General features: G+C 34.3%; 1 long non-coding RNA gene across 1 annotated transcript in view; it reads left to right on the forward strand.

Annotated features, from left to right (window-relative positions):
• The window catches only part of LOC122487382, a 58896-nt gene that overhangs the window by 13543 nt on the left and 32398 nt on the right, over positions 1-12955 (forward strand). The window contains exon 2 of the long non-coding RNA XR_006298362.1: positions 6925-7013. This is a non-coding gene — a long non-coding RNA (uncharacterized LOC122487382). The remainder of the gene's footprint in view (positions 1-6924; positions 7014-12955) is intronic.

Consider the following 12955-nt stretch of genomic DNA (forward strand, 5'->3'; position numbering starts at 1 on the left):
CAAAATTGCTGCAGATTTCTCAATCTCATTTCTTTATTTCTAAGTAGAACATTTTGAGCCAAAGTCCTTACATCACCTTAATTTGAATTGACTGAGATCAAATGCCTATCTCTACCAACCACAGTGGTCAGATAAATGTACATCCACATTGGATTAAGACTGGGTTGTATCTATTTTTTAAAAATAGATATTACTTTATTTTATTTATTTTTAAAATATTTATTTATATTTTGAAAGAGAGAAAGAGAACACATATGTGTAAGCAGGGGAGGGGCAGAGAGAAAGGGAGACAGAGGATCCAAAGGGGGCTCTGTGCGGACAGCAAGAGAGCTGAATGCAGGGCTCAAACAAACAAACTGTGAGACCATGATCTGAGCTGAAGTTGTATGCTCAACCCATTGAGACACCCAGGCACTCCTAAATATTCTAAGCTATAGATTTATAGAAAAATCAAATATATAGTATAGAGAATTCCCATATACCCCACATTCACCTTCCCCAATTATATCTTACATTAGTAACAATAAAGCAATATTGATACAATATTTTTAAATTAATTAATTTTTAAATTTACAACCAAGTTAGCATATAGTCCAACAATGATTTCAGGAGTAGATTCCAGTGATTCATCCCCTATGTATAACCCCCAGTGCTCATCCCAAGTGTCTTCCTTAATGCCCCTTACCAATTAAGCCCATCCCCCCTCCCACAACCCCTCCAGCAACCCTCAGTTTGTTCTCTATATTTAAGAGTTTTTTATGTTTTGTCCCCCTCTCTGTTTTTATATTATATTATTTATATTATATTTATATTTATATTATTTTTGCTCCCCTTCCCTTATGTTCATCTGTTTTGTATCTTAAAGTCCTCCTATGAATGAAGTCATACGATATTTGTCTTTCTCTAATTTCGCTTAGCATAATGCCCTCTAGTTCCAGCCACGTAGTTGCAAAGGCAAAATTTCATTCTTTTTGATTGCCGAGTAATACTGCATTGCATGCGCGAGCGCGCGCACGCGTGTGTGTGTATACACACACATATATATCTGGTATATCTACATACACACACATATATATGTATATATATGTATATATACCATGTCTTTTTTATCCATTCATCCATTGGTGGACATTTGAGCCCTTTCCATACTTTGACTGTTGTTGATAGTGCTGCTATAAACATTGGGGTACACGTGTCCCTTTGACACAGCATACCTGTATCCCTTGGATAAATACCTAGTATTGACTTCTTCCTTGCTGGTTCAGATGCCTTTTATTCCTTTGTGTTGTCTGATTGCTGCGGCTAAGACTTCCAATATTATGTTGAATAACGATGGCAAGAGTGGAAATCCCTGTTGTGTCCAGACTTTAGGGGAAATCTTTCAGTTTTTTCCTGTTGAGGACGATATTAGCAGTGGGTCTTTCATATATGACTTTCATGATCTTGAGGTATGATCCTTCTATCCCTACTTTCTTGAGGGTTTTTCTCAAGAAAGGATGCTGTATTTTGTCAAATGTTTTCTCTGCATCTATTGAGAGGATCATGTGGTTCTTGTCTTTTTTTTTTAATTTTTGATGTGATGTATCACATTGATTGTTTTGCAGATATTGGACCAGCTCTGCATCCCACTTGGTTGTGGTGAATAACTCTTTTAACATATTGTTGGATCCACTTGGCTAGTGTCTTGTTGAGGATTTTTGCCTCCATGTTCATCAGGGAAATTGGTCTGCAGTTCTTTTTAGTGAGGTCTTTGGTTTTGGAATCAAGGTAATGCTGGCTTCATAGAATGAGTTTGGAAGTTTTCCTTCCATTTCTATATTTTGGAACAGCTGCAAGAGAATAGGCGTTAACTCTTCTTTAAACATTTGTTAGAATTCCCCTGGAAAGCCATCTGGCCCTGGACTCTTGTTTTTTGGCAGATTTTTGATTACTAATTCGATTTCTTTACTGGTTATGGGTCTGTTAAAATTTTCTATTTCTTCTTGTTTCAGTTTTGGTAGTTTATATTTCTAGGAATTTGTCCATTTCTTCCAGATTGCCCATTTTATTGTCATATAATTGCTTGTAATATTCTCCTATTATTGTTTGTATTTATGCTATGTTGGTGGTAATCTCTCCTCTTTCATTCTTGATCTTATTTATTTGGGTCCTTCCTTCTTCTTTTTGATCAAACTGGCTAGTGGTTTATCAATTTTGTTAATTCTTTCAAAGAACCAGCTCCTGGTTTCATTGATCTGTTCTACTGTTTTTTGTTTTTGTTTTTTGGTTTTGATAGCATTGATTTCTGTTCTATTCCTTATTATTTCCTGTCTTCTGCTGTTTTGGGGTTTTATATGCTATTCTTTCCAGCTCTAAGGTGTAAGGTTAAGTTGTGTATCTGAGACATTTCTTCCTTCTTTAGGAAGGCGTGGATTGTATATACTTTCCTCTTATGACCGCGTTTGCTGCATCCCAGAGGTTTTGGGCTGTGGTGCTATAATTTTCCTTGACTTCCATGTACTTTTAATTTCCTCTTTAAATTCTTGGTTACCCCATTCATTCTTTAGTAGGATGTTCTTTAGTCTCCAAGTATTTGGTACCTTTCCAAATTTTTTCTTGTGGTTGATTTTGAGTTTCATAGTGTTGTTGTCTGGAAATATGCACAGTATGATCTCGATCTTTTTGTAGTTGTTGAGGGCTGATTTTTGTCCCAGTGTGTGATCTATTCTGGAGAATGTTCCATGTGCACTTGAGAAGAATGTGTATTCTGCTGCTTTAGGATGAAATGTTCTGAATATATCTGTTAAGTCCATCTGGTCCAGTGTGTAATTCAAAGCCGTTGTTTCCTTGTTGATAATCTGATTAGATGATCTGTCCATTGTTGTAAGTGGGATGTTGAAGTCCCCTGCTATTATGGTATTATTATCAATGAGTTTCTTTATGTTTGTGATTAATTTATTTATATATTTGGGTGTTTCACATTTGGAACATAAATGTTTACAATTGTTAGATCTTCTTGTTTATAGACCCCTTAATTATGACATAATGCCCTTCTTCATCTCTTGTTACAGTCTTTATTTTAAAATCTAGATTGTCTGAAGTAAGTATAGCTATTCTGGCTTTCTTTTGACGACCATTAGTATGATAGATGGTTCTCCATCCCCTTACTTTCAATCTGAAGGTGTCTTTAGGTCTCAATTGGGTCTTTTGTAAATGGCACATAGATGGATCTTGTTTTCTTATCCATTCTGTTACCCTATGTCTTTTTATTGGAGCATTTAGTCTACTGATGTTTAGAGTGAGTAATGAAAGATCTGAATTAATTGCCATTATGTTGCCTGTAGAGTTGGATTTTCTGGTGGTGTTCTCTGGTCCTTTCTAGTCTTTGTTGCTTTTGGTCTTTTTTTTTCTTTTTTCATCTTTTCTCTCCTTAGAGAGTCCCCCTTATAATTTCTTGCAGGGCTGATTTAGTGGTCATAAAGTCCTTTAGTTTTTTGTTTGGGAAACTTTTAATCTCTCCTGTTTTGAATGACAGCCTTGCTGGATAAAGAATTCTTGGCTGCATATATTTCTGATTCAGCATATTGAATATACCATGCCACCCCATCCTGGCCTGCCAAGTTTCTGTGGATAGGTCTGTTGTGAACCTGATATGTCTTACCTTGTGGATTAAGGACTTTTTTTTCCTTGTTGCTTTCATGATTCTTTCCTACATTCTTTTCCTGAGTACCACTTACAGTTTGTCACCATTACTGTTGATGTCTGAGTTTTTGGTATAGATCTTTATCTATTCACCAGGAAAAGATGTTTTTTTCGAGGTAAGAAAAGGTGTTAGGGGTTAAGAGGGTTCCACATGAAGTTGACTGAATCCAAAAGTGCTCTAGTTTAAAAAATGTACACAAATATCCTCTCTCCCCTCCCCCCATCCCCAGATTAATTCCACTAGTATTGTTGGGTTGGGATAGTTTGGCTATTTGCCATATCTATTACCAATTTCCTGCTACTGTTTTGGGTGCTGTTACTGGCCTAATGCATTGTATATTCTTTCCTTATGCTGGATCCTCTTCTGGAACATCCCCTCCTAAAATGTAACTTTTGTTAAGACCCCCCATCCTCTATCAGTTAGGTATATCTCAACCTCAATAGTGGATAGAGTTTAAATATTTTCTCCTGGAAGGCTTTGGCCTTAGTACAAATCACAAGATGCAAAAGGGTACACATATCTTTATAATTTATTCTGCCCCAGTACCCACAAACATCTAATCCTAATCCAAATAGACACATGTGGAGAGGGATGTTGTCTAACTCCACTGACAAAAAACATCTGGGTTCCAACTCTACTCAGGTTCCCTCTTACTAGGGGGATTTCCTTCTTCATATTACCCTTTCTCATTCCATAGGGGCCCAATGTGTTGTTTAGCATATTCATTGGAATTAAGCTATGAGTATATAGTTGATAATATTAAGAGAAAGGTTTGTCTCCTAAAAGGACCAATATGAAGGACTTCCACCTCCCTTCTGTTAACACAGGAAAGGAGCCTGCCATGACCACCAAGATGGAGGCACTGGTAGAATTTAGAATGAGCTACTCATTCTACTTAAGCTACTCTTCTAGAATGAAGCTTCAGGGAGTTCAGAGGGATTGAAAAGGACACAACAAAGGTAATAAGAGGGCAAAAGGCAGTAGAAAGGAGTCCATGATGCTCATCTTACATGGTCTTCTGACATCTAATGTCTTGTTTGTGATAAGTTAATAGAAAAGATGTTTCTTTCTGTTCATAGACTTCCATGAAGTGCTTATAGTGCATGCATAATGCATATGTACACATATATACAATATCATAGTTCTTAAATATACCTTAATCAATTGAAAAGTCCTTGAAGCACAGTAAAGTTTAAAGCAAACATAGAAGATAAAGGTTCCTTCCCTGATAATTTGGTTATGACAACCTTTCTTGAAAAGACTGGGAAGTCTTACAAACTTTTTGTGAAAGCATTTTTAAAATGGTCTTCAGGTATATCTAAAGTATATACTAGCCATATTTATTACACAACACTTATGATTGTGTAAATTTGCTACTCTTCCTTAATATAAAAATTATACTAATTAACCAAATTTAACCAGAGATTTTGGACCTGGTTACATTTTATTACTATGACCATTATCCTAACAAAATCCCTAGTATAATCCCCAGGAGAAGCAAGTTACTTTAATGCACTAATCATAGAACCCTGTGCCTTTTTCCCCCGTCCCCACACTGTTTGAATAACCTTCAGTTTTTAAATTTTTTTTTTCAATGTTTATTTATTTTTGGGACAGAGAGAGACAGAGCATGAACGGGGGAGGGGCAGAGAGAGGCAGACACAGAATCGGAAACAGGCTCCAGGCTCTGAGCCATCAGCCCAGAGCCCGACGCGGGGCTCGAACTCCCGGACCGCGAGATCGTGACCTGGCTGAAGTTGGACGCCCAACCGACTGCGCCACCCAGGCGCCCCTAACCTTCAGTTTTAAAACTTACTGCTCACTTTGACCATGAAAACTCCTTCGCTGCATTTCCTTCTGTGTAGTTAGAAGTATTTCTCAAGGACAAGTTATTTATTCATTCAGAAGTAGATAGTTGAGAGCTACTAAGTGCCAGACACTGTGTTAGATATGGAGTATAACTGTCAACAAGGCAGTTTACCTCTGCTCTTCTCTGTAATCAAAAGAAGCTAAAATTAACTGAGAACTTAATGTGTGTCAAGCCCTGTTCTAAGTACTTTATGTGTATTCTTTCTGATAATTCTTACAACCATCCTAAGAGGTAATTTCGATTTAATCCCTATTTTACAAATACGCAGTGTGGGGGTGGAGAGGATAAACAACTTGCTCAAAGTAATACAGTGAAGGGTAAGCCCATGCTAAGCTACCTATACTGTTACAGTTAAAATTCTGAAAAATTCTGTTCTGAAAAATACCAAAAACTAATACAAATTAGTTTTTCCTGGAGGATGTGAAATCTCTTGTAGAATGGATGAAATTTGTAAATGTGAATATAAGCATGGGGCTGAGACTGTAAAAAGATATACCATTTACACATAATATGCAAAGTATTGAAATATATTCAAAACAAAATCATAATCTATTTTGACTACTGCTGTCATCAATTGGCTTTATTTTGTATATCTAAAATTACAAAGCAGCATTATTTAAGAGATATTCTATCATCCAGATCTGAAGAAGTTTGAGTGATACCATGCTGTATTTTCGGGGGTGCATGGTAGGAAATGCACAGCACTGGTAACATCCTTCACTGCTATCTTTGGTCTTTCCCCAATCCTATGCTTTCTCTGTTGGCCTGACAGGTTGCTAAAGATAATCTTTTGAATGGGTAATCATGGATAATGCACTTAGCTAAATTTAAATTAATTAGAGCTATATTTAGATAATAAAATGGTTCTATTGAAAATAGGACTCATTTCTACAGAACAAAAATTTAATCTTTGTGTAATATTGCTTAGGGAATCTGGCACGCTCCTGATATGGAATTAGAATTAAGTTACTTAATACTTATTGAATTGTTTTAGCTTTTTAGTTTTCTCTCCCCACTTCTTTGTCCTATTTGTTTATCTCCTTGGTTGGCTTGTTTGGGATTTTTCCAATCCTTATATTTTTCACAATATTACTTCTAATTCCTTTAAGCTAAAATATAAATGCTAAATAGAAAAATATAATTCTGCAAAGGGACTTTAGCAGCTTTGTTTTCTGTTTATTTACTTGTTTAGGAAATTGTTCTTTAGTTTGCCAGAAAACAATCCTGTTTATAAATAGTAGAATCACTGTTGGAATTATGATTTTCTTTAAAACTGTAACATATAATCTTAGGTGAAAATTTTAATATTTACTGTCATAAATAATGTTAATATAATAAAATATGAAATTTACACATTTTAATTTTATTTCAGGTTGGAATATACCAATAAATATGCTGTTACTGCTCAAACAAACCACTTCCTTGTGTTGCCATCTTCAATCAAAATGTAGACTGCTATAGGTAACTCATCTCCTCTTTTTATTTCCAATAGTTGAACTTAGCTGCAACATGCTGAAAACTGAATGGCTCTAATTTAGAAGATTCATGGTGTATAAAAAATATTCAATGTATGAAATTAAGAATCATTTCCATGTAACCATGTAGGAAACCCCTGGGTGCATTTTGGCTCTTTGTTTGTAACAAATCATTTTAATTTGAGAACACTTATGTAAATATGAATAAGTATAGTATAAAAGTCTTGCGTGTTATAATACAAATTTTAACTCTCTGAGTGTATTGGAAACTTCAAGTTTTCTAGTTTAATATTTAACATCATTTATTCAGATGTTAGAGCCTTATAAATTTTTTTAAGTAGGAAAGATGATACAAATTTATATGGATTTAGATTGGCAGATAAAGGTTGTATCAGGCCTTGTCTCTCTCTCTCTCTCTCTCTCTCTTTTTAAATTTATTTTATTTTTTTATTAAAATTTTTTTAATGCTTATTTATTTTGAGAGAGAGAGACAGAGCATGAGCAGGGGAGGGGCCGAGAGAGAGAGGGAAACACAGAATCCAAAGCAGGCTGCAGGCTCTGAGCTGTCAGCACAGATCCTGACATGGGGCTTGAACTCATGAATCATGAGATCATGACCTGAGCTGAAGTTGGATGCTCAACAGACTGAGCCATCCAGGCACCCCAGTTTTTTTTTTTTGTTGTTGTTGTTGTTTGTTTTTTGTTTTTAAGAGAGCGTGCACATGCACCTGTGCACATGTGCATGTGTGTGTGTGAGAGCAAGTGAGTGAAGGAGGGGCAGGGGAAGAGGGAGAGAGAATCATAAGTAGGCTCTACACCCAGTGTGGAGCCCATTGTGGGGCTCTATCTCACAACCATGAGATCATGACCTGAGCCAAAATCAAAAGTCAAACAGTTAACCCACTGAGCCACCCAAGCACCCCCCAGGCCTTTTAAAACAAGTATTTTAAAATAATTTTTTAGAACTTGAAATTAAGTGTAAGAAAACAAGTTTTCCTTTGTATATTATGGCCTCCTTAGACATACTTAAAAAATCAAAAGTTCTGAAATAATTGTAAAATAGTCATCATTTTCATTAACTGAGTCTATGCTGCCATAAGAAAATAATCCCCAAATCTCAGAAGCTTAAAACAACAAAGTTTGTTTCCTGGTCTTTTAACTCATCTTGTATTGGTCAACTGTAACTCAGTTTGATGTTGTCTTCATTCTGGAACCCATGCTGAGAGAGCAGCCTCTACCTGGAACATTGCCAGTCTCATGGTAAAAGAAAATGAAGAATGTATTGGAATCATACAATGGCTCTTGAAGCTTCTGCTTGGAAGTGGCATATCTGGCTTCTCCCATTTTATTGGCCTAAGGAAATCATATGCAAAGCATGATGTCATGAAGAAGCGCCAAATATTTTGAACAATAATAAAATATAATTCACCATACTCGACCTTCTTGGTCACAAATATTCATTTCCTTCCCTTTCGCATGTAAAATATACTCATTCTGTATCCAAGGTAGACAACTCAATAGTCTCATCCAATTGTACTATCAGACTCAAAATTCAAGATATTATGATAGTTTCTCTATAAAGCATGGATGTGATTCCTTTTCAGGGACAATGAAATATATTTTTATTTAAGCCAGTGTGATTGATGTTTCTCTTACATGCCGCAGAAAACATTACAATTTATAAAAATCTAGTATCATAGTTGTCTGAATAAATAGAATACTGACAAAGCAGTTTCTTCAAGTTGGACTACAACTGCATCAGGCTGATTCTTAAGATACTCTAAAATGGAAACTGCCTCTGAAATTCTTTTCAAGTATTATTTTAAATATGAAAAGACAACTTAAAAACTTTAACTACAGAAACAAATGGATATACTATTACCATTATGGCATCATAACTTGATGTTTTATTATTTAAGACTCATGATATTGGTTCTAATGATGCAAAGATCATTCAATAGGGAAACAATAATCTTTGGAGCAGATGGCTCTGGGGCTACTGGATATCCACATGCTAAAGAATAAAATTGTATTTCTCTTTCACCCCATATTCAAAAATTAACTCACAGTGGGTCAAAGACCTAAATGTAATGGTTAAAACCATAAAACTTTTAGAAGAAATCATATGTATCAATCATCAGGACCTTGGACTAAGAAATGATTGGTTAGATACATCACCAAAAGTACAAGCCACACACACACAAAAGATAATTAGATCATCAAATTGAAAAAACAAACTGCTTAAAAGGACATACTCAAGAAAATGAAAAATTGAAAGAATGGGAGAAAATATTTATAAAATATTTATATGATAAAAGACTTGTATCCAGATTATAAAACGCAATTGCTAATCAATGATAAAAAGACACATAACCCAATTTAAAAGTGAGCAAAGGCTCTGAATAAACATTTCTCCAAATAAGATATATAAAAACTAATATGCATATGAAAAGATGTTCAACATCCTTAGCCACTGGATAAAAATTAAACCCATGATGATATACCAGTTCACACCTACTAAAATGGCTATAATTTAAAAAAGAAAAATGTTGGTGAGGATGTGGAGAAATTTCAATCCTTATACACCGATGACGGAAATGTAAAATGGTGCAACTACTTTGAAAAAGTTTGGCAGTTCCTCTAGAGATTAAATGTAGAGTTACCATATGACCTAGATTTTCTACTTATAGGTATATTCCCAAGAGAAATGAGAGTATGTATCTACACAAAAACTTGTATGTGAAGGTTCATAGTAGTATTATTTATAATACTCAAAAAGTGGAAACCATGCGATATGGATATATACTACAACATGGATGAACTTTAAGAACATGCTAAGTGAAAGAAGCCAGACACAAAAGACCACATAGTGTATGATTCCATTTATATTAAATAGACAAGTATATAGAGACAAATATTAGTGATTGCCAGAGGCTGAGGATAAGGAGAAATGAGGAATGTCTGCTAATGGGCACAGTGTTTCTTTTGGGGGTGATGAAAGTATTCTGGAATTAGATAGTGATGATGATTGTGCAACTCTATGAATATACTGAAACCTTGGGATTATACATTTTAAAAGGATAGTTTTTATGGTGTGTGAATTATATACCTATAAAACAAAAGATTCAAAGCTATGTGTGCCAGCTGAAAAAAAATTCAATTGTATTTCTATACAATGATAAATCAGAAAATGGAAAATATTATTCTATTCAATATATCAACAAAAAGAATTAAATACTTTTGGAATAAGTTTAATAAAAAAAATACAAGACTATTATACTGAAAATTTAAAAAATTTATTGAGAACAAAGAAGATCTAAATCAATGGAAAGACATTCCATATTCATAGATTGGAAGGTTCAATATGTTTAAGGTGAAAATTTTCCACTACTTGAGCATAGATTCAATGTAATCCCTGTCAGAATTTTTGGTGCCTTTTTGTATAAGTTGACAAGCAGATTCTAAAATTTGTAGGAAATGCAAAACATTTACAATAGCCAAAACCATTTTGAAAATTGGAGGACTTTCACTTTTCAATTTCAGAACTTACTATAAATATAGTTATCAGGACAGTGTGGCACTGACATAAGGGTAAACATATAGATGAATGGAGCACAATTGAGAGTCTAGAAATAAATGTGTATATTCATAGCCAATTGGTTTTTGAGAAATATGCTGAGGACATTCATTGGGGAAAGTATAATCTTTTCAACAAATGAATTTGGGACAATTGGATACCTACATGCAAAGACATGAACTTATACTCTCATTTCACACTATACATAAAAATAATAGTCTTAAATGTAAGCTAAAACAATAAAACTTTTAGAATAAAACATAGTAGGAAATCTTTGAGACCTTGGGTTAGGCAAGGAGTTCTTAGCTATTTCTTTGCACAGCCTGTAAAAGAAATAAATTAATACATTGAACATCAAAATCCAAAACTTTTGCATTTCAAAAGTCACCATTAAGAAAATGAAAAAATTGGGACACCTAGTTGGTTCAGTCAGTTAAGCAAGCAACCAGCTCTTGATTTTGGCTCAGATCATGATCTGATGGCTGTGGGAGTGAGCCCACATCCGGTTCTGCACTGAATGTGGAGCCTGCTTAGGATTCTCTCTCTCCTTTTCTCTCTCTGCCTCCCAACCCCCGCTCATGCCCTCTCTCAAAATAAATAATAAATAAACTTAAAAAAAAAAGAAAATGAAAAAATAATAGACTGAGGAAACACATATCTGATAAAGGTCTTGCACCTTCCAAGAACCCTTAAAACTCAATAATAATACAAACAGCTCAATAAAAAAAATGAGTTAAAGATATGAAAGACATTTTACAAAAAATATATAGAAATGGCTATTGAACATGTGAAAAGATGCTCAATAGCATTAGTTATTAGGGAAATGGAAATTAAAACCACAATGAGACACTATTTCACACCCACTACACTAGCTATAATAACTAAGAAAACAAATGTTTGTGAGGATGTAGAGAAATGGGAACACTTATACATTGCTGGTGGGAATGTAAAATTTTGTAGCCACTTTTGAAAATAGTTTGAAAGTTTTTCAAAAAGTTAAAACTACCAGATAAACCAGCAGATCAGCTCCTGGGTATCTATTGAAGAGAAATGAAAACATAAGCCCACACCAAAACTTGCATGTGAATGTTCATAATAGCATTATTTATAATAGCCAAGAACTGGAAACAACTCAATTGTCCATTCACTATATTATATCCATGTAATTGAATATTATTCAGCAATAAAAATAACATACTACTTACACAGTCTACATTATAGATAAACTTCAGAAAGAATGCAAAGTGAAGGGAACACATATTGTGTGATTGTGAACACATATTGTATGATACTATTTATAGGATATGTCTAGGGAAAGCAAATTCATAGAGATAGAAAGTAGATTAGTGATTACCTGTGTCTAGGAGTAGGAATCTGGATTTAGTATCAATGGGTTTGAGGGATCTTATTGGGGGGATCCAGTTGTTCTAAAAATTATTAATGGTGAAGATTGCACCACTCAGTAAATTTGCCAAAAATTACTTAAATTGTTCACTTGAAAAGGGTGAATTTTGTGATATATATATATATAGATATCTATATATATATCTATATATATATATATCTATATCTATGTATATATGTTGTCTTTTTTTTGTTTTTAATAATCACATAGTAATGTGCCAAAACACAGCAAGGGGATGAGGACAGAACAATTATTGAAAGGGATCTTGGGTTTTGCTGCCAATTTAAAAGGATCACAACAATGAGGTGACACCAAAATGACTTAAAATAATTTCTCTTTTGGTGCTTTCATTTCTGTCTTTGGTAGTCAGATTCAATGGTGACCATGGAACCTTTGTCATTTAGGAACCACACATATGCACAGAGTCTGATGCTGTCTGAAGATCTTGAAAAATGAAAGTCACAGCAAAACAAACAAACAAACAAACAAACAAACACTACCAAAATACTCCAAAAGTTCCACTAGGTGCTACCATTTTCTAAGTCTTTTTAGGTCTTCATTTTGTCAATTACTTTATAATTCATATAGTTTCATGTAGTTGTTGTCTCCTCTAAATTTTCTCTAAAGTTACTTTCCAGGACCCAGATACTGTTTGACAGTGAAGATTTGTGTTTTCTCTGAATTTCTGAATTGAAATATTTTAATCTAAAGTAGCTTATGGAGATAATCATTTTAAAAACAAAGCATTGTACTTCTGGAGAGAATAGTAATTTGTATGGTTTATTAAATAATTTATAATACTTAATATTCCTATTTAGTTCCTCTGAGATATAGTTGGTCTTATTTACTCATTCATGGACCTACGCATTGATTCAGCAAATATCTATTAAGTACTTATTCTTACCTAGTGCTAGGCTAGATGCTGGGATTATACCAGTTAACTCCA

The sequence above is a fragment of the Prionailurus bengalensis genome, chromosome A2 (assembly GCF_016509475.1).
Source record: "Prionailurus bengalensis isolate Pbe53 chromosome A2, Fcat_Pben_1.1_paternal_pri, whole genome shotgun sequence".
Classification (NCBI taxonomy): domain Eukaryota; kingdom Metazoa; phylum Chordata; class Mammalia; order Carnivora; family Felidae; genus Prionailurus; species Prionailurus bengalensis.